Source organism: Triturus cristatus, chromosome 3_2 (genome assembly GCF_964204655.1).
Source record: "Triturus cristatus chromosome 3_2, aTriCri1.1, whole genome shotgun sequence".
NCBI classification, from domain to species: domain Eukaryota; kingdom Metazoa; phylum Chordata; class Amphibia; order Caudata; family Salamandridae; genus Triturus; species Triturus cristatus.
Window position 1 is genome coordinate 599,304,973 of NC_140584.1, and position 20,026 is coordinate 599,324,998.

The following is a 20,026-nucleotide window of genomic DNA, read 5'->3' on the forward strand; positions in this document are numbered from 1 at the left end:
CATTTTTTCTAGCAAGTAAATATTCATTATATGGCACAGTTAGAAGGGTTGTAAGCCATTGTGGCATGATGATGGACAGGAGAGGATTGATGAGGAATGCCTGAGCATTCATCAGTTGTGCCTGGGCATTTGAGGCTGTAATTGCCTGTGACCACCTATGGAGAATGATGGTTGTAACTGGACAGGTCACATCTATGCATCCTACTTGAAATATATGTGCTATCTAAAATAGCTACTGATCTTATTTTGTGGTTTTTAGTTTCAGTGAAGTCACGTCCTAGGATGACATCAGGTAAAAGGTCAAATGAGGTCCCTTCTTGTGATGGCACTGGGGTTAAATATTGTGTGATGTCACGTCCGCTACCTCTGGCATCTTGGTGAATTGAAGTCCATGCTGTGCCACCCATTTTTTTTTTTTTTTTTTTTTTTTTAAAACATGTTTTTTATTGCAACATTTTCAGCAACATAACCATCGGGGCAACCGGCACCCCCTACAATCTCCGATCATATTCTTCGGTTTAGCAATGCACACAGCCATTCAGCCCACATCCCGGGGGCCGGGCGGCATATATAGACAGTTAAGCAATGTAACACAACTATCGCCTCACAGCGGTGCCTGGATCATGCCCCATGGGAGCCTCTGCTTTTCTGTCCCAACAGCTACATTCCTCATCCAACTCAATATAGCATTACCCTCCCACCTCAGGGAACTCCCCCCCCTCCCATCCCACCCCCCAACTGCTGCTGTTGTGGGCCCCTCCAGTGGTCCCTAACTCTAAGTCGTGCCATCCATCAGGGGTACATCTATTGTCCTCAGTTGCTGTGCCACCCATGTTTCGGTCAGTTGTACGTTTGCGGTTGTGCTGTCTCCTATGTGTGAGAGGGAAGTTTGCGACACCAGTCAGTGTTGCCCCAGTTCTGCGTGACTGCGACGCACTTGGGGGCAGATTTACAAGCCCCTTGCACCTCATTTACGCTGCCGTTGCGTTACTTTTGTGACGCAGCGGCGGCGCAAATCCTGCGCCATGGTGCGGGTTACTTAAACGTGACGCATCTAGGGAGATGCGTCACGTTGTAAAGCCCTGTGCCACATGTAGGCGTTCCTGCGCAGGGGGGGGGCCTTCCAGCGCAGGAACGCCTCCTAAAAGTGGCTGAGTGAAATCTACAAGATTTCACTCAGTCACTTTTAGGCCCATGCTGCGTCAAAACCCTGCACCTGCCTGAAGCAGGCGTAAGGATTGACGCAGCATTAACAAGATAGGACCCCCCAGGGCATTGCTGGAGCTGCGTCGCGCTTGCGACGCAACTCCAGCAAGGCGCCACTTTTACGGCACAGATGCGTCACGCATATGTGCCATTTTTGCCCCATGGTGCGCCGCATTGTAAATGCGGCGCATCCATGGCGGCGGAGCTGTGGCGCACAAAAACTGGCACATCCCTGCTGATATGCAGGGGTGCGCCAGTTATTGTAAATATGCCCCTCGTTTTCTAAGCGAAACATTTGCACTACTGCAGCCTGTGCTGCACCAGATTTGAGAATGAACTGAGAGCTTTAGTCGCCATTGATGTACATTTCAAAGGCTTGCAGTAAATACACTAATGACTCGCATCTCCTCACCATCTGGGCGTTTAGAGAGCAGCCAAATACATCACAGAGACAACAAGGACCCTGGAACAAACCCCTCAGATCTGATCATTTGATCCTAGGCCTCTTTAGGATTAGCTTGTGTGTCACTGTCCTTCAGATCTAGGGAGATGTCACCCCTGGCACAGGGCGCTGCAGATAATTGTATTATGGCAATATTAGAGGTACTGGCCCTCGGGGAATGCGTGTTGGATGTTATTTCAATCACATTCTTTAATAAAGGGACTTGTGAGATGGCAGAACAGCTACACACCCATCGCTGTTAGAAAAAGGCACCCTTGGCAAAGCAAGCAAGCTGCATTGCACCTTTTTTTTAACTTCCATTTTTTAAATGGTATTTTCTTAATTACATTTGTCGCCCAATTAATTATGCCTATGTTGACTGGACGCAGCGCCTACATGGACAGGCCACAATGCCTATATGGACAGGTCACAACGCTTAAATGGACAGGCCATGTCAGTGGTAGGGATGAAGGCTTGGCGACGGATCTCAGTATTTATTACAGGGCAAGGGCACAAATTAAACTACACATTCATTTTACAAAGAAATCAAACACTCACTTATCAGAATGCACCCGGGAAAGGGCTGCATTTCAGATGTCGGTGTAAGAGTGTGTTTGGTAGGCAGAGTTTGCTCTGGCTGGTGTTGTATAATCCATGCATCTGAGAGGTGTGCGCATATGTTGCCGTTCACTTCCAGCACAGACGTCTCTCTGTACAGTGCATGGAAGAGGGGGAATCTCTTCACATTGCACATGGAATCTGTGTGAGTTTGGGGTTTCCTGGTGAAGGTGTCCAAGACCTGTTAGATTGGAATTGCTTGTTACCCAAACTTCATGACCATTCGATGGACAACACTTTGGGGGTAATTATGATTTCCGGTGGATACCCAACGACAGGCCGTTGGTTCACGATCCATCCAACATCTGAGGGATTCGGATACCGGCGGTCAGAGCGCATCGGGCAGAGGGAAAGACTGCCACCTCCAACAGGATCAAAGAGCCTAACAGGGCGGCGGTCAGAGCCTAATCTCTACAATGGTATGGATTAGGATGTCAGCTTCCAACAGCCTTTTCATGGCAGTCTGACTGCCATGAAAAGGCTGTCGGAAAGTGACTTTGGGGCCCCCAGCAGGCCCTCCCATCGGCCTCCGCTAAGTGGCAGGGGGGCACAGGTGGTTCCCCCCAAAACAGCCTTGCACCGTGTGCCAGGCACCAAAGGGTGCCTGGCACATGGCACAGGGTGCATGGATGTTTGAACCAAGCCATTTTCTACTGCGGCTTGTGCTGCAGCCCTTTTCTGGGCTGCAGCACAAGCCACCATAGAAAAGGACATGTTTACGTCTGCCTGCACGGCTCCCTGTCGGACGGTTCGAGCCCGAAACAATTGTGGTTGGACGCTCATCCAACCGCAATCGTAATGAGGCCCATAGTCTGGCTTTGGCCACAATATCTAATTTTTACATATGTCCCTGATAAATGCTAGGATGCACAGGGGTCCAGGGCGCTGGTCTGCATTGCCTGCAGGAGGCAGATGTTTAAACATGTAGTGGGATGCACACTATAAACATCAATGGAAACTCTGTGTGGCCCTTCATTGCCTCCGGAATGCAGATGTTACCTGGTTGGTCTCTGTAGGACATGGAGGTGAGAAAGAGGGTATTTGAATGGGAGTGCATTTAGCCAAGCTACTAACTTCATATTTAAATTGTACAAAGGCCATTCCCCAGTTCCAATTGCTAGAAAAATATAATGTATAAAAATAATAGCAAACGTTAAGTGATCCAATGAACAATAATCTGAATACCAAAATCTACAAAGTGAGGAACGATACTACAGGGATACCAAGACGCTAACATGTCTTTTTAAAATTCCCTGATTCAATTCAGGAAGTGCTTTTGGTAGGACTATGAGGTAGCTCGACATTACGTGGACTCCTAGTGTTACATTTGGACCTATAGAGCTTACTTTCATTTCAGAGTATTCTCAACCCTGTCCCTACTCCTCTCAGACTTTTCTGTAGCACGGACCCTCGCAGGGGAGTGGGGTAGGAGTATTTCACTATTCTCTTACGATTAGAGTCATACCAAAACATAACAGTAGTATTTCTGGAGTGCCTTTCACCCCTGGAGTGTTTCCTGGCACAATTAACAGATGTTTATGCCTAACCAACACTATAGTACTCATTCTATAGACCTCAGAAGTATGGACTTGCCAAGATTTTAACCTGTGACCAATGAGGTCAAACACAGACCCGTGGAGTGGGTGCATTAGTATTCTGAGCCACCAGAACCCATGGAGCTGGGATGATCCTGTTAATCTAAGGGGCTGTAATAGAAGTAATCGGTGCTTGTGGGCATTTCTTCAGAGAATGCCTTTTCTCTGAATTTGAATAAATGCCTTGATGCAAAACCCAGAGCCCAGTATACCAATCCATCATAAAATGTGTAATTGTTTATAATTTGTACTGCATTCAATTTTTACATAAAGTAAAGTCCCTTTTCAAGAGAAGCTGAGGTTCAAATGCATTCTGACATCCTTTTATCAACAGTTAGGAAATATATATTGACCGCAATTGTCTTGAGACCTCCTGAAATCTAAATATGGTTTTTAAAATTGGCTTCACATGGGTGAGGACAAAGAAAATAGACCTGATCCAAAACAAGCTAAAGGAGGGGCATTCCACACACCATTGTTCCTGTCTCCAAAGCATTTTTTCCAGAAGCATGAATAATGTCAAGCATCTATTAATATAAAGTTACTGTGATGATTCTGCTTCATCCAAGAACAGTGGAAGCATTGGTACAGGCAACAAGGAGCACTGCCTCGAAGCAGCCAAACAAATGAGTTAAGAGAATCATCCTGACAGAAAGAGGAGGGACTGTCTAAGCTAAAAAACATCAAAGTTCCCCATCAAAGCTGATTGGCAGCACACTTAGCTAAGGAAGACAACCACTGTGATTGACCACAAAAAATTAAACAAGCAAGGTCCAGAGAGTTAGATTAGTAACAAGAGGAATTGTAAACAGCTTTTGGATACATATTTGAGAAATCTTCATCCTGTGGCCATTCAGTCTCACTATCCCTAAACCTACTTCTCATTAAGAATGAAACGTGGGGTCCTTCAGTGATGCTGCTCTTGGTTAGGCTTGGGTGCAAAACTCCGTACAGTTCGCAGAGTTTTGGGGAATTCGAGAACTCCACGCTACGCAGAGTAGTGCGGAGTTCCTGGATTCTGCCTTCTGGCGCAAAGCGGGTTTTCTGTTTCCGTTCGAGTGCTCAAGCTTTGGTTATGGTGCTTGCTAGCGCCACAATATTCTCAGGCCGCTAGCAAGCCTGCACGAGATTTTGCGCCCGCTTACACGGCTTCCATCTGTGACGTCGCCCATATAGTGCCACTCGTGATCGTGAACACAACTCCAGTAGCTTTTGTGCTTTAGAAGCAGCTGAATCTACTCAAAAAGAGATTTTCAAGTGGATTTTCATCTCCAATGAACCGTTCAAGTTGTTATTTGGTGCAAAAAGCCTTTTTTTAAATAACGTTTTTTCCCAACAGGAAGGAAGTGCCCCAGAGACTCTAGCTTCATAAACTACCTGTTCCTGTCCAGCAGGTCCTCCCAGTGCTTTGCCCATCTCCTGATCACTTTTCGTTTGGATTTGAAGCTGGAAAGATCGCTCTCTTTGTCTGCTGCATATATACCAATGGATCTAAGGACTTTGCATTTGAGATTTCACAAGTAAGTTCAAAAACTCCTGCATACAGGTGTTTGTTAGATAGAGGGCATGCACCAGTATTTATGTGTACTTTCATTCGATTTTTCAAATTTATTATGGTGGCTGGCCTGCAGTTTCAGTATCGGACTAGTCATTTTGCATTTCATTTTTCTTCTTTTTTCAAAGGAACACTTACACAGTTCAGTACATTTTCACCACATTGCCTGCCATAGGAGCACACTAAGCGTAATTTTTTTTTAAAGATTATTATTCTCTTTGCCCGTGCATTTCCCTGAGTGCCACAGATCTCTCCTTTAGAATTGATGGACATAAAGCAAAGAGCTACATCTGTATGTTGTGCTATCCTGATTGGAAATTAAATGTTAGGGTATAGTGTGGTGGTTTGGATTTAAAGTGGTTGATTTATCATTACCTAAGTAACAACCACACTAATATTGCTTTTGTCTGCAACAATTGCACGTTTTGCAAACAAAAATTCTTGCTTGTTTGCTTTTGGGTGCACAAGAGAAGAAAAGATATCACCTGCAGTACTGCCAAACAGAAAGCCTGTACAGTGACATCAGTCCTCCAGTCTCTTCCGCTTGTGCAGCTTAGTGCCACTGCCAAATTAAAGCTTTAAGATGACCCCAAAGAAAGTTGCTCCGAAGAACGTGATCAGTGAGAAGAAGCAGCTTTCCACCACTGGCGTGCCGACCACCACCTTTTTTAGGAGCTGTGGGCCTGCCAGACCGGCCAGCAGTGGCGGCTCGCAGAGGGAGTGCTGCGGGGCAGAGGAGGGGCAGGGTGGGGGGTAGTGGAATTGGACACATGACGGCCAGGAGTGAAGTAAGTAAATAAATAAATACAATTATTCATCTTGTGCTCGCTGCATCGCCAAGTTGGCGATGCAGCGAGCGCAAGGTAAATAGTTTTATTTACTTACTTTACTCCTGGCCATCGTATGCCCGACTCCACTACCGCCCCACCCTGCCACTCCCACACCCCACCCACCACCCCGCAGCACTCCCTCTATGAGCCGCCACTGCCGGTCAGTGGGGAGGAACCTGGGAGCAGGACTACCACATCAACCTCCCCACCCCAACCTAAGCCCAAGACCATGTTTGTCAGTGAGGCAGCCACTGTAATCATGGCGATGCAGACGAGCTTCCTGTCAAGCAACAACCTCCTCTTTTCAGATCATTGGCTCCCAGATCTCCAGCAAGGAAAAGGACGGTTATGACTCTACTATCTTCTCCAAGCACCACTTCTGATGATGATAATAGGGATAAGGAGTGGACCCTGGAAGAGTCTGGGAGACGCCAGTAGAAGCAAAGGAAAAGAAAAGTTCCTGAAAGCATTATAATTATGGAAGGGGATGATGAAGAGGATGACAACAAGCTAGTAATTGTGGAAGTTAGCACAGAGGAGTCCAACATCACTAGTCAACCTGCTCCAAGGGATGTGGTACAGGTAGCACCGCCAGCTCCCATATTTGCAAAGTCCCATCTGAGACCTGCACCAACCCCTACCTCAGTTGAAGTATGCATTGCAGAGAGGCAATCGAATACACACCCACCTGCCTCCAGTTCTTCTTTAGGCATTGGCAGTGGGACAGTAAAAAAGTGCTTCGCCCCAGTTTGGGAAATTTTTTACGATTAGCAAACAGGAGGAGAACATTGCAATATGTACCATGTGCCACACGAGTGTTCATCGAGGTAAGGCTGGTTCACACATGGTACTGGAGGCCAAACAACCCATATGAAAAAATATCACGCAATCCGGTAGGAGGAGCACCTTAAAACATTGCTGAACATGGTTGTGGTAGTGAAGGTGAGGAGAGGCAGGAAACATCAACTACAAGTCCAATCGTGGTGGGAGGTAATGAGGAAGAAAAGGGTGACGACTTCACTCAAAGCAGCCCTCACCCAAGCAGTGCACCAGCAGAATCACCCACCTCAGTGACTTCACAATGGCACAAAAAGAGAGTCAGATGGAGGCACCATGGTATACAGTGACTGCCCCACCACAACGCTTACTGGGGCTACCACCATCTACTTCTCAAAAGTCGCCTGCATCAGTGGCCACAGAAAAGAAGTAAATCCAGTCTACTATTACGGGCATGTTTAGGCAGGAGACCATGACCACAACCACCCAGCGGCACGTTTGTACGATGGGAAGCGGGCGAAAATGTTAGCACTGGACCGCTTCCCTCTTTCTTTTGTGGAAGGAGTGGGATTCTTGTGGCAGCCATCTGCCTGAAATGAAAGGTTCCAAGTCAGACCTATTTTGCCAGAGTTGCTGTTCTAGTGCTGCATCACAATGTGCTGTATTTGGTTGGACAAGCTTTGTAGCAAAGTGTTGTTCACACTAACCACCTGACAACATATATGTGGACCAGTTGTCAGGCGACTGATTACATGTGCATCACTGCACACTGGATCTCTTTTGCACGGGTAAAGCAAAAGTTATCTACTCTTGGCCCTGAAGAAAGTTTTAAGAGTGTTTGGAGGAATGCAACAGTAGCCATGTTCGCCGTGGAGAAATCAGATGCAGCTGAAAACATCTTTGACGAATTTAACAGCAAGCTGTCTGTATGGCTGCGACCCAGCAGTCTCAGAATTGGATTTGTTGCTACGGACAATGGCAGTAACATAGTCAAGGCCATGGCAGACGGTGACTATTTCAGGGTCCTGTGTTTGGCCCATTGCATCAACCTGGCTGTGCAAGACTTTCTTAAAAAAGAAGACATAGTCAGCAACATACTGACTTCCTGCAGAATAATTTGCATTCATTTCAGCCATTCTTTCAAAGGTCAGAAGCAGTTGTGAATTGTTCAGCATGCTAATACAGTACGAGTTAAAGCTACAGGAGGTGCCAACATGCTGGAACACGGCCAATGACATGTTGCAACGGCTGTTTGATCAGTACATACCGGCCAAAATTCATATCATTCAAAGAGAGGGGATGTAATTTGGGACGCTATGACCAAGGATGAGGACAAATGGGGCCTAGTCAATTTCCTGACACAGATGCTACTCCTTTTTGAGGTTTTCACATGGGAAGTTAGCAATGAGGACAGTACGATGGGACCAAGCTACCTTGCTACAGGACCAGATAAAGAAGGGGTGGATTGTTGAGCAAGCTGGAGACCTGGAAGAAGAACGGCTGGAACTTAGAGTCCCATTCCGCAGTTCTGGGCTGCCGCCATCAACTTCCAAAGAGGGCAGTCCTGTTGTCTCACAGCAGTCAACACCAACAACAAGAAAACAGACGGCAACAACAACTTGAACACAAGAATCGTCCACAACCTCTGCATTGATTTGGTATCAAATGACAGGGCTTAAGTCCATTGCAGAGGTGAAGGTTAAAGAGGTCGAGCACCTGGTAGCACCAATGACCATTCACAGGATGTTCCAGGAGTATCTGGATGACTCACAAGAGTTCTATGTGGATCAAAGCCCATTGATGTATCAGTATGGTAAGGCCTGCCAATGGCCAGAGCTCCGCAGTCTTGCAATACAGTAGCTGGCTTGTCCTATAACCAGTGTTTCTGCTGAGACTGTGTTCAGTGCAGCTAGCTCAGTTGTTACAGTGAGAAGGACCAGTCTCTCGCCTCAAAACATGGAGAGATTGGCCATGATCAAAATGAACCAACGTTTCATACCATGGGATTACACCATTCCACAGAATGAAACAGCACAGAAGGAGGAGGAGGATGATTGGTCAGAATAAAGTGTGTTAGCTGACCAACTTCTGGATGAGCCACCTGAATTTTGAGGTCAAACTCTATTTCCCGGACTGAGTTGCTAGTGCCACAATACAACTTTTTAATTATTTCTAATTGAACTTCTTACTTTGCAAAAAAAAGTAGCTAGTGGAACATTATGTTTGTGTCAGATTTATGCTGCCCCGCCATTTTAGTCACATATATGGCTAGATTGGACTTGGTCCAATGTGTAGTGAAGAAGCCTCCACAATTCCTTCATGACACTGGAGACAATGCCTGCCTCCCTCGCATGCCTATCCTGTTTTTTGCATCGCTTAGCAGGGCTGCCCCAGAAGATCATTGATTTACAAGAGTGCCAATACCAAATTCCAATGAGTTGCCTGCATCAAAGATAAAATTGTGTACCTACTACCTAACCTACCCGTGCTTGGATTAGATAAGGTAACTACAACTATTGCAACAATGAGTGAGTGATTGTGAGTGATGATTTTTGCTGTATGTGGTAACAGACAGTGATGGAGGGTGTTCAATTAATAGTAAACTTGATTTTGATGATGTATTACAGTGTTTGCTGTCTGATGGATGATCATTTTTACTGAAGGTGATTGGCCTTCAAAAACTCACTTAGCAAAAATGGACCTGTAAGGTCCACTCTTTTTTTCAGGTTTTTTAGATACTAGACCAGTCACTTTAGTTATCAAACACAAATCTATACAAAATACTCAAAGTGTTCTTCACCAGCAGTTCACTACACGTCTACTTGCTCGGGTTGGGACTGGAACGGAATTACTCGGAGTCAGGAGAAGGATGGAATGACTCAGGGTGAGACTACCTCATCAACAGCTAGAAGAACAAAGTTATCGACTTCAAAAAGAATTCATGATTCTGAGGCCTAGTATTCAGCTATTTGGAATGGTAACAGATGTGTTTATTTGGGAAATGCTGTTTAGTGTGTGTGTTGCACTGGTGGCAAAAGAGAAACTCTGAGTCCCCTTGTTTTTTGCTCTGCCTCTGAGACTTCTTGATATGCCCCTCATGAAGCTTACCCTCCTTCTGTCCTTTTAGTTTAACTCTGCAATACAGCCTCTGCTTTGCAATCCACAGGTCTTCTTCTCTCCTGCATGAACGAAAGGCGAAAGCTGAGCTCAACACTTCTGCTTACATACAGGACCGGTTCAGACAGGCACCCATGAGTGACAGACATTCCCGACGAGAATGCAGATGCATTCTCCTCGGGAATACAGTATCATTTTTTTTTTAACAATCATATTTTTAGAACTGGGTGGGTTCAATTCACTTCTTCATAATTTGATTTTTATCAAACCTAGAAGACAAAACATTTAGATCGCTAAGAACTTGGGTCTATGGAGCAGAAGGATTGTTTGCAATGCATAAACTGATCTGTGCCATGCTCATTCTTTTGTTTCCTTCTACAACAGATTGATGATGATGATGTGCTTCTCATCACCATTATTAATATTGTTCTTGTGTTGTGTTTGTCTTAATCACACCTTTGCCCAAATCCTCTTACCCATCTATTCATCAAACTCATAACCCTCTTCTCCCTGGCAGTGTGATTTATTTTCGAGGTGTGTCTTAATTTACACCAAATAGATCATGCACTTGGTGGGGCAGATGCGGTTAAATGTGACACCAATTCACCCCGGGAATTTCTATTACTTGAGCAATAGCACACTTGTCAGCCCCACTTACACAACCATGCATAAGTAAGAGTGTCATTACTCAACGTTAACATCATCATTCAGACCTCTGTTATGTGTAAATAAAATAGTTAACCTTGCCTTTGAGTACATTTTTCTTGAAATTAGGATTTCAGAACTTTGGTTTTTCAAATTCCATGCTAACCATTGTTCAGAATATTTTAATATTGCAATTGTTTTGTTATAATAAGTGGTATTTTTGATGTGTCATGATGGTAGTAGCCTGTCCTCAGTCTTTCTAAAGCTATGATATAAATGTATATGTATAACCTACTAACTTTCATTTTTTCTTTCAATTTAGATGCCTGTGATCCTTTTGATTAATCCCACCTCGCTGTGATGCCTTCTGTGTTAGCGCACTACCACTGCCATAAGGAAGGCACCAAGGGAAACCCTCCAGTAAGGTGTTGGAAGATTGACAGCGGGAAAAGTCGCCTGTCATCACTTTATCACGAGGAAAGAGAACTATGGGGTGAAGTGAACTACTTTACTTAGTACGTAACAAACTTCTACTGCAGATGAGGTAAGTAATTGATTATCTATGTTTCTGTAGACAATATAGGGAATGGCAAGCATACCCTCCGAACTGGCGTACACTTTGGGATATATAGATTAAAAAATAAGCTGCGAAAAAAGACAGCAGTGTAAAGTAAAAGTAAAACACAGAAAACAACTTCAGGCTTAATATATGGCATAAAAAATATTTTCCCCTTTATTTTGATAGTGAAAAATAAAACGCCCTTTCAACCCACAACAGGCCCAACCCTCTCCCCAAACAAATCAAGTCGTACCCAACCAATGTCTAGAGAAGAAAAAGTCCAAAACTTCCAGTCCCAACTCCCTTCCCACTCTTCCTTCCCACTCTCTCCACCCACAACAGTCCCTCTCACCAAAACAACGGCATTATCAAGTCTGCTCAGGAGCTGGTCCAGATTCTTCTTAATCCTCCCCAAATGACTCTCTAAACGGCTTTCCAAATGGACCATCCACTGCAAGATGAGGCGCTGGAATGAGTGAGGGAGGGCACTGGCAGCAGTGGCAGTTAGGGACCCTAGCTGGCAATGGTGATGTAATGGCGGGGAGGCTGGAGGCTCTGGCTGGCTCGATGAACTGGGGCTTGGTTTAGAGGCGGCTACTTTCTCTTCCCGGGCAACCAGCCGCTGGTATTCTGACTGGATGGTCTCCAGCCTCTGAGTCACAGCTGGGCTGCTATCTCCTGCCTAGTCAGTGATGGTGGTGGACCAAGTAGTAGCTATATCAAAAGAAAAAGAAAAAAGACATATTGTAAGCAATGCTCTGAGTAGGCACTTGTTTAAAATTAAATAGTGTGTGGCACAGTAACACTGCATACTTTGTGGGGAAAAATAAATTAAAAGTGAATTACCTCTGATTAATGAGTAAGGCAATATGCACTGTGGAGTACAAGTTGTTGTGCTAAATTAATGGAGGCCGCTATCCAGCATGTTGGGTACTTTGCTACTCACCACAGTCTGTAGCTGGGGCAGCTGTAGTGGACAGTTATCTTACTTTAATTCCAATAGCCCTGCTCTTTTCCAAATGCCTTTCACATTTTGTCCTAGCTCCAAAGAGGTGGATGAATAATGAATAAGATACTACACCATACATGTCACGTACAAAACTTGGATATCCTGTATGCTGTAAGTAGACATGGGAGAAAATGATGCATTGCACTACAGGGAAAGGAATGGGATGTATAGACTGTATTTGGCACATTCATTACAGAGTATCCGATACAGCCAACTTGAAATCAGGCACTTATTCCCACTTTAATCACTGGCCTTGCCCTCCACCACAAATTATTTCCAACAAATTAATTTCCTTGGCAGTAAAGAAAGGAAACTGGACATTTGTTGTAGATGTATGGCCATGTGTATGAATCACATGGCCATAAAAATGAGGCACATGGCAAGAATGGATTTTTCAACTTTTGGTAGGCTGGGACGGAAGAACGGTTCACAGACAAAATATTGACCCTCAAAATATCGCCATACCAAAATATTGTGCCCAAAATATCGATGTCATAAATATTGACATCGTATACTTACAAAGGTAAGTACAAAAATATTGTTCCCAAAATATTGTTGTAATGAATATCGTTGTATTAAATATCGTTTTTGAAATATATATGAATTAAAATAATAAATATCAAATATATGAAATAGTAATATTAATTAAAAAAGAAAACAGATTTAATATATTTTTTAACAAATACAACAAATAAACGTAATATCTTTTAACACACATATATAATAATTAATGTATATATACATATATCTACTTACAAAGCAATTTTTAAACTACCAATTTTAGTTCATAATATAATTTCTAAATTTTTAACCAATATGAAAATATAACAAATATATATATATATATATATATATCCATCCAAAGGTTCTGCCACCAACGAAGGAGCCCAAACAATCGGGTAGATACAGCTTTCTTTATTAGATAGGGCAGCAGGCACAAGGTCGGCGGGATCAAAGCAGTTCATAAACAGCCGACGTGTCTCGGGACTCTTCCCTTCTTCCTGGGCTGAACGTAACTGGCACAGCTTCAGTGAATTGTGCACTTAAATGTCCATAAGTACACACATCAGTGGGCGGGGCCGAGTCACAGCGCATGCTGCCACACGGCATCTTGGTACTTGCAGTGCACATTGTATTGCTCATGTGAGCCGCCTTGCTGAGAGTCAATAAACGTAAATGAAACCTCAGTGGGTAGCTGGCAATCCTCCTTGACTTGGACGTGCACTTCTTTGCCCCGTCTAAAGCTCCCGTCTTGACACAATGTCGACAAATGACGGCATCCAGGTCTGCTATGCAGCGGAAAACTACACAAACTATCGTACTAAATCAAATCAGGTGTTTGTTAAGCACAACTACTCACCCGTAAGGGTCACAAGGCGCTGGGGGGGGGTGGTGGGGAGGGGATTTGCAGGTTCCAGTCCATCAAGGAGGGGGCCTGTCGAAGAGCCAGGTTTGAGGTTTCTTGCGAGGATGGGGAGTGATGTTATCTGTCTGAGGTGGAGGGGAAGGTCGTTCCAGGATCTGGCCGCGCGGAAGGAGAAGGAGTGGCCTCCCGATCTGGTCTTTTTGGTGCGGGCGACCATGGCGTAGGAGAGCTGGGCTGCTCGTAGGGTCCTTTGGGGTGCGTGGAATCTGAGTCGGCTATTCAGGTATGCTGGTCGCGTGTCGTGGAGGGCCTTGTGAGCGTGGGTTAGCATCTTGAAGGTGACTCCAGCTTCGATGGGGAGCCAGTGGAGTGTGCGCAAGTGCTGGGAAATGTGGCAGTGTCTTGGCAGGTTGAGGACCAGTCTTGCGGCGGCGTTTTGGATGTTCTGTAGCTTGCGGGTGAGGTTTTTGTTTATTCCAGCATAGAGTGCGTTGCCATAGTCGAGCCTGCTGGTCACCAGGGCGTGAGTGACGGTCTTTCTGTGTTCGAGGGGGATCCAGTTGAAGGTCTTAGGTAGGAGGCGGAGGGAGTGGAAGCAGAAGGACGAGACGGAGTTGATCTGGTAGTCCATTTTGAGCTCTGAGTTCAGGATGATTCCCAGGTTGTGGGGGTGGGCGGGCTTCCGAGTGCGGGGGGCCACCAGGTGTCATTCCAGGCATCTGGGTTTGGGCCCATGATGAGTACTTCCATTTTAAAATATTTACTACTCCCACGTCACTCACCACAATAAAAATAATACTGGGTACAATTTACAAATCTCCCTCCATTAAATGCAACAGTAGGGAAAGTGATGGATAGCGGAGGGGTCAAATTTACTATTCCCCCTCCAATGAGTGCAAAAGTAGAGTAAGTGTTGGATTGCGGAGAAGTAAAATGTACTCTTCCCACTCCAGTCAGTACAACAGTAGGGAAAGTGTTGTATTCAGAGAGGTACAATGTACTATTCCCACTTCACTTAGTACAACAGTAGGGAAGGTGTTGGATAGTGGAGGGGTAAAATGTACTATTCCCATTCCAGTCAGTACAACCGTAAGGAAAGTGTTGGATTGCGAAGGGGTAAAATTTACTATTCCCAATCCATTCAGTACAATAGTAGGGAAAGTGTTGGATAGTGGAGGGGTACAATTTACAATTCCCATTTCACACAATACAACAGTAGGTAAAGTGTTGGATTGTGGAGGGTAACATTTACTATTCCCAATCCAATAAATGCAACAGTAGAGAAAATGTTGGATTGCGGAGGGGTAAAATTTGCTATTCCCACTCCAGTCAGTACAACAGTAGGGTAAGTGTTGGATAGCGGAGGGGTAAAATGTAGTATTCCCACTCCAGTCAGTACAACAGTAGGGAAAGTTTTGGCTTGCAGAGGGGTAAAATGTACTATTTCCACTCCTGTCAGAGCAACATTATTTTATGTAGTTGCTTCCCACCCTATAACCCCACAAAACTCACAACTTGCACCTAAAACTTGGCTTTAAAAAGCAAAATATTTACCCTATTAATATAACTATTTATCAACAAACTAATTCTCACTAATTAAATATAAATTATTAATTCATTATAAATAATTTACTTCTCAAAATATACCCCACAAACCACACAAATCACTAATAACATTTACCAGAACGTTATTTACACAATTAAAATCATTATCAATCTACTAATTGTTAATTTAAAAATGTATTATTTATTGCTTAAAATTAATTTACTCCGCACCCCACAACCCACAAAACCCACATCCCTCATCTAAAATCTTTCAAAAAAATGTAATTCCACAATTAACATGCTTAATTATCAATTAAACATATATTGCTAATGAAAAACTAAATATGAATTCAAATTAACTTACCCTATAAACCCCACAACCCACACCTAAAACAAAACTTTATAAAAATGGATTACATGATTAAAATAATTAATTGTCAATTTAACACTTTACAGTATCTAACGACTAATTATTAATTAATTAAAATAATTTACTCCCCACCATTTACCCCTATAAACTCCACAACCCACAACTAAGAACACTAATTGATTACATAATTAACATCATTAATTATAAATCAATTAATTAATATTCATTAACAACTAACTTTGGATCAATTAAAAATAATCACTTCCCAGCCCCACAACCCACACCTAAAACATTTTTTTACACAATTAACATAATTAAATATCAATTAAATAAATAATATTGAATAAAAAATAATCATTAATGTATTATAATTAAATCACTTCCCACTCTAGATCTCATAAAACCCAAAACCCGCTACGGCACTAAAAATGACAAAAATGTAGTTAATTAAATGTAATAACTACTAAAAATGTTGCAAACATATTAAAAAACATAAACAATAATTATTTTAAAAAATTACATCACATACATTTGAAATATATATTATAATATATAAATATTATTTTAAAAACATAGTTTAAGCAACTATATTTTTTGGAAACGAGATTAAACACTATATTTTAAACCTCAAAATTGATATTCTTGACAACGATATTCTTGCTGATGATATTTCCATATCACGATATTTTGGAAACAATATTTTGATATGGCGATAATATTTTTTGATATCTTGGCTGAATACCCGGATGAATTTAGGAAAGAATGAAGGAGTGAAGTACTAAGAGCAGACTAAGTGGGTGAAGGGAAACAACTTGTATGTTCGCTATATGGTACATTGAAAACTTGGAAAATGCTGCATGAACGGAAGCAAACGCACATTGCACATCTAACACTGCAGTTATGAATTGAGCTATACTGCACTTAGGTCATGGGTGGCGAAATGCCATGGGCAGGGAGGGGGTGATGAATGATTGGGATACATATCTGCCTCGCTTAACAAATACAGTGAGTCAAGGAAGTAGACCAAAAATTAAAATACCCCTTACTTTGAACCATAACTTTGATAATCATAAAACCAAGTATGTGAAGTAGGTGAGCAGCATGCCCCTGTCCATAAGAGCTACCTTGTGTATTCATCCAAACAACTATTCATTCATTTTTTCATTCTTCTATATTCACCTATACCCGCCATGATTTAAGCTTTAATTTCTTTCATCCAGTCTTTCACCAACATTTCCAATCCATATCTATCCATTCAGTATCCACCCTTTCTTTCAACCATCTTTTCACTCATGCATCCATTTTCCCCATACCCAAGCACACATCCTTTCACCCACCCATGCATCCTTTCACTCATGTACCATTTCATCCATCCTTTCTTTTAACCTTTCGTTCTTTCCCGTCTCCATCAAGCCATCATTCTTAGCATTCATTATGTGAGCTTTTGCGGAGTTGCCGATAGAAGAGGCCATAAGAACTCTACCGCCGCTGTAGGTGCTAAAACGGAGGGTGCGGAGGGTTCCTGATTATGAGTCACAACAACACCCTTGAAGCTAGTAAGTATAATAGTAATTGTCAATAAGTAAGCAATGTGACTTACCGCCATCCGTCCCTGCCGCTGCTTTTACCTCTCCAATCGTCTCTTCTCCTGCAGCGGAACATGTGCCACCACTGGTGGTGGTCTGACTGTCAAGAAAAAAACATTACACTTTTTTGTAGATGCCAGAAAATTCTCCTCTTCATTTTGTTAATAAAAAAAAATACAACAGCAATACCTCACCACAGTTCGGATAACAGTATCTTCTATTACAAATATCACTGAGGGCATTTTCTTGGTTGGCAATGTTAGAAAAGCCAGGAAGTCAAGCCAACCAAAACCTTTTAGTAATGGAGGGGCAGAGCTATAGCTTATGATAATGACTCTGAGTCACTGAAGTGCAATGAAGGGGTTGAATAATGGTCAATGAAAGACACATGTTGGTTGGCATATGTAATGGGACCTCATACTTTCCAGCCATGATGCACTATAGTGGAAGCTGCTGGTATACTGTATAAATGAATTACACAGCACAAAAATGGGGGGATGGGAGGGTGGCCCATGATCATGGCCACACTTTTGTTAACTATTAGAGCATGAGCAAGAAATAGAAAGCCTTCTCAACAGATATTCGTGATGAATATTATTTATAATACTAGCTTGCTTGGGCCTGCAATGTTCACAGAAGATAGTAGAGTACCAAAAATCTGTTCTTAATCTTACAGTACCACGAGATATACGGGAAGGGAAAATTTACTAACAAAGCAGAAGAAAATGACAGACTAGTACAGACAGGAGAAAGTAGGCTACAAACAAAAACATGAGATATGAAAAAAAGGATAATCCAGGGATAACAGAAATAGGATAGGGGAGTTGGAAAAAAAAGAGACAGTATAAAAAAAAATAAACAAGGTAAAATTAAACGTAGTATAAAATAGTGGACAGAGGTAAAAGTTATGGAAATAATAATAAATAATAGGACTTACTGGGGTTAGCAGAGCTCTTGGCAGCGGCGCTAGTGGTTGGCACCTCCTCACCAGCTCCTCTCGGACGAGCCTCCATTCTGCCCCTCTTCTTTCCCATGGATGCTGATGTAAGAAATAAAGGAAATTAAAAAAAATAGATTAGTTAATCTCCTTAAAATTATTATGACAGCAAATGCAGTGACATTGTAGTTTCTAAATCATATTGCCTATATAACTAGTATCGATACTATCGTCTATCGTCGAATTGGCCATACTAATCCTAAAATCCCGATCCCAAATTTCCTTAACAAAAGCTACATTTGGAGCTAATGCATTGCAATGAATGATCTTTGATTCTATTCTCATTTCTCAATCCCCCGATGGACCAAATCAGTCTCCCTTTTTTGCAATGTACATGTATACTACATATCACTGTGAGATTGCTTGGGACTGTACAAGCTGCATAAGAAAAGTCACAGAGAACACTAATTCACTATGGTGACCGGAGGATAGAGGAGTCTGCAATGGCTTCTTAAATAATATCAAACAAAGCGAGTGCCAAAGAGTACGATTTATGTAGTGCTGAGCACCTGCCTATCCCAAAACTGGAAGTAAAAGACACACAATTTATGGACAGAATGCAGAACAAATCGAAACATTCTCCCCCAGTCAAGAGAACTGGGTTAAATCCATCATTCTTTTGCTCACCATGCCACCCCAGTTTAGACCTGGCCATATGCAAATCATTCTTGACCCTGTGCCTCATGGGAACAGTCCAGCCCAAACTGCCAAGCCAGGTCCTCCCTGGACCGGAAACAATCATCCTAGGATCGGTTTTGGGTTTCACCCCTCTTCAACCAGGATAGCTTGAATCCAGTGGCACAGTGAGCCCGGGACCCATGTCTGGACATAACCCAAACTGGATCACATAATGTTCTTAATGTGAAGTAAACATAACTTACCTCTAAAGGCCTCATTACGATGCTGGTGGGAAAGCATTCCAAATGACTCGGTCTCTGAATGGTTTCAGACCGAATCGGATTCAGGGAGTCCGACTGACTGATGAGACCCCCGCCGTTCAGCCTCCCAGGGAAACCCACCACAGAGAAATGCCCACTACGGCCAGTCCGGCCCCGGCAGCAGTGCACAAGAATAGAGACTCTGTGGGGCACATAATGTCCCATAAAGAGGGCAGATCATGGAAATTGCGGTGAGGGGGCCAACCCAGAGGGCCAATTCTTGCACTCTGCAGGGGCGATGGGTCCCTTGGCCTTAAATCGCCTTACTTGGTCCAAAGTGTGGAGGGCAGGCCCCCTCCATGAATTGCAAGGGGGGGCCTCAAGTGTCGACACACCACTTGGAAATTGTTCTGTGGAGGACTGGCATCCGTTGAGGGTTTGTGGGCAGCAGATCAGGCAAGCACGTCTCCCCTTTTTAGGTCGAACCTGGGCAGCGCATGCGCTGCTCTGCGAGGCATGCTGTATTCAAGTATTTACTGGAAGCCCCGCCCACTCTCCACCTATATCTGTCATTGGCTTGTGTCATTTACCTTTGTATATGCTGGCTTCTGATTCATTAATAGGCTTGTTAGTCCCTCCTTAGTACCTCCTTGTCTTCATTTGTAACTTCCCTTGAAGACTGGCCCTTTTACTTCGGTTGTTACACGAACATCTTATTTAGACTGTAAGCACTATTTTCTTTAATGAGTTTCTCCTACTGCAGGCACGATATGCTTTCTGCAACATTCAGCGCGCCATGCACACTTTCACAATTCCAAGCAGGCCAGTACAATGGCAGCCCCTTCTTTGAAATGCAATAGGTTTCACATTTACAAGAGTTTGAGCTATTGGCATTGTAAATGACAGTGTCTTTTATTTATGTGTAACAGAT

General features: G+C 43.3%; 1 long non-coding RNA gene across 1 annotated transcript; it reads right to left on the bottom strand.

Annotated features, from left to right (window-relative positions):
* Positions 1-11,870: 11,870 nt before the first annotated feature.
* Positions 11,871-18,208, bottom strand: LOC146857805 (uncharacterized). Its single transcript, XR_014979613.1, has 3 exons — positions 18,158-18,208; positions 17,235-17,320; positions 11,871-12,058 (listed from the first exon to the last, which is right to left on the bottom strand). It is a non-coding gene; the product is annotated as an uncharacterized LOC146857805 (long non-coding RNA).
* Positions 18,209-20,026: the final 1,818 nt, after the last annotated feature.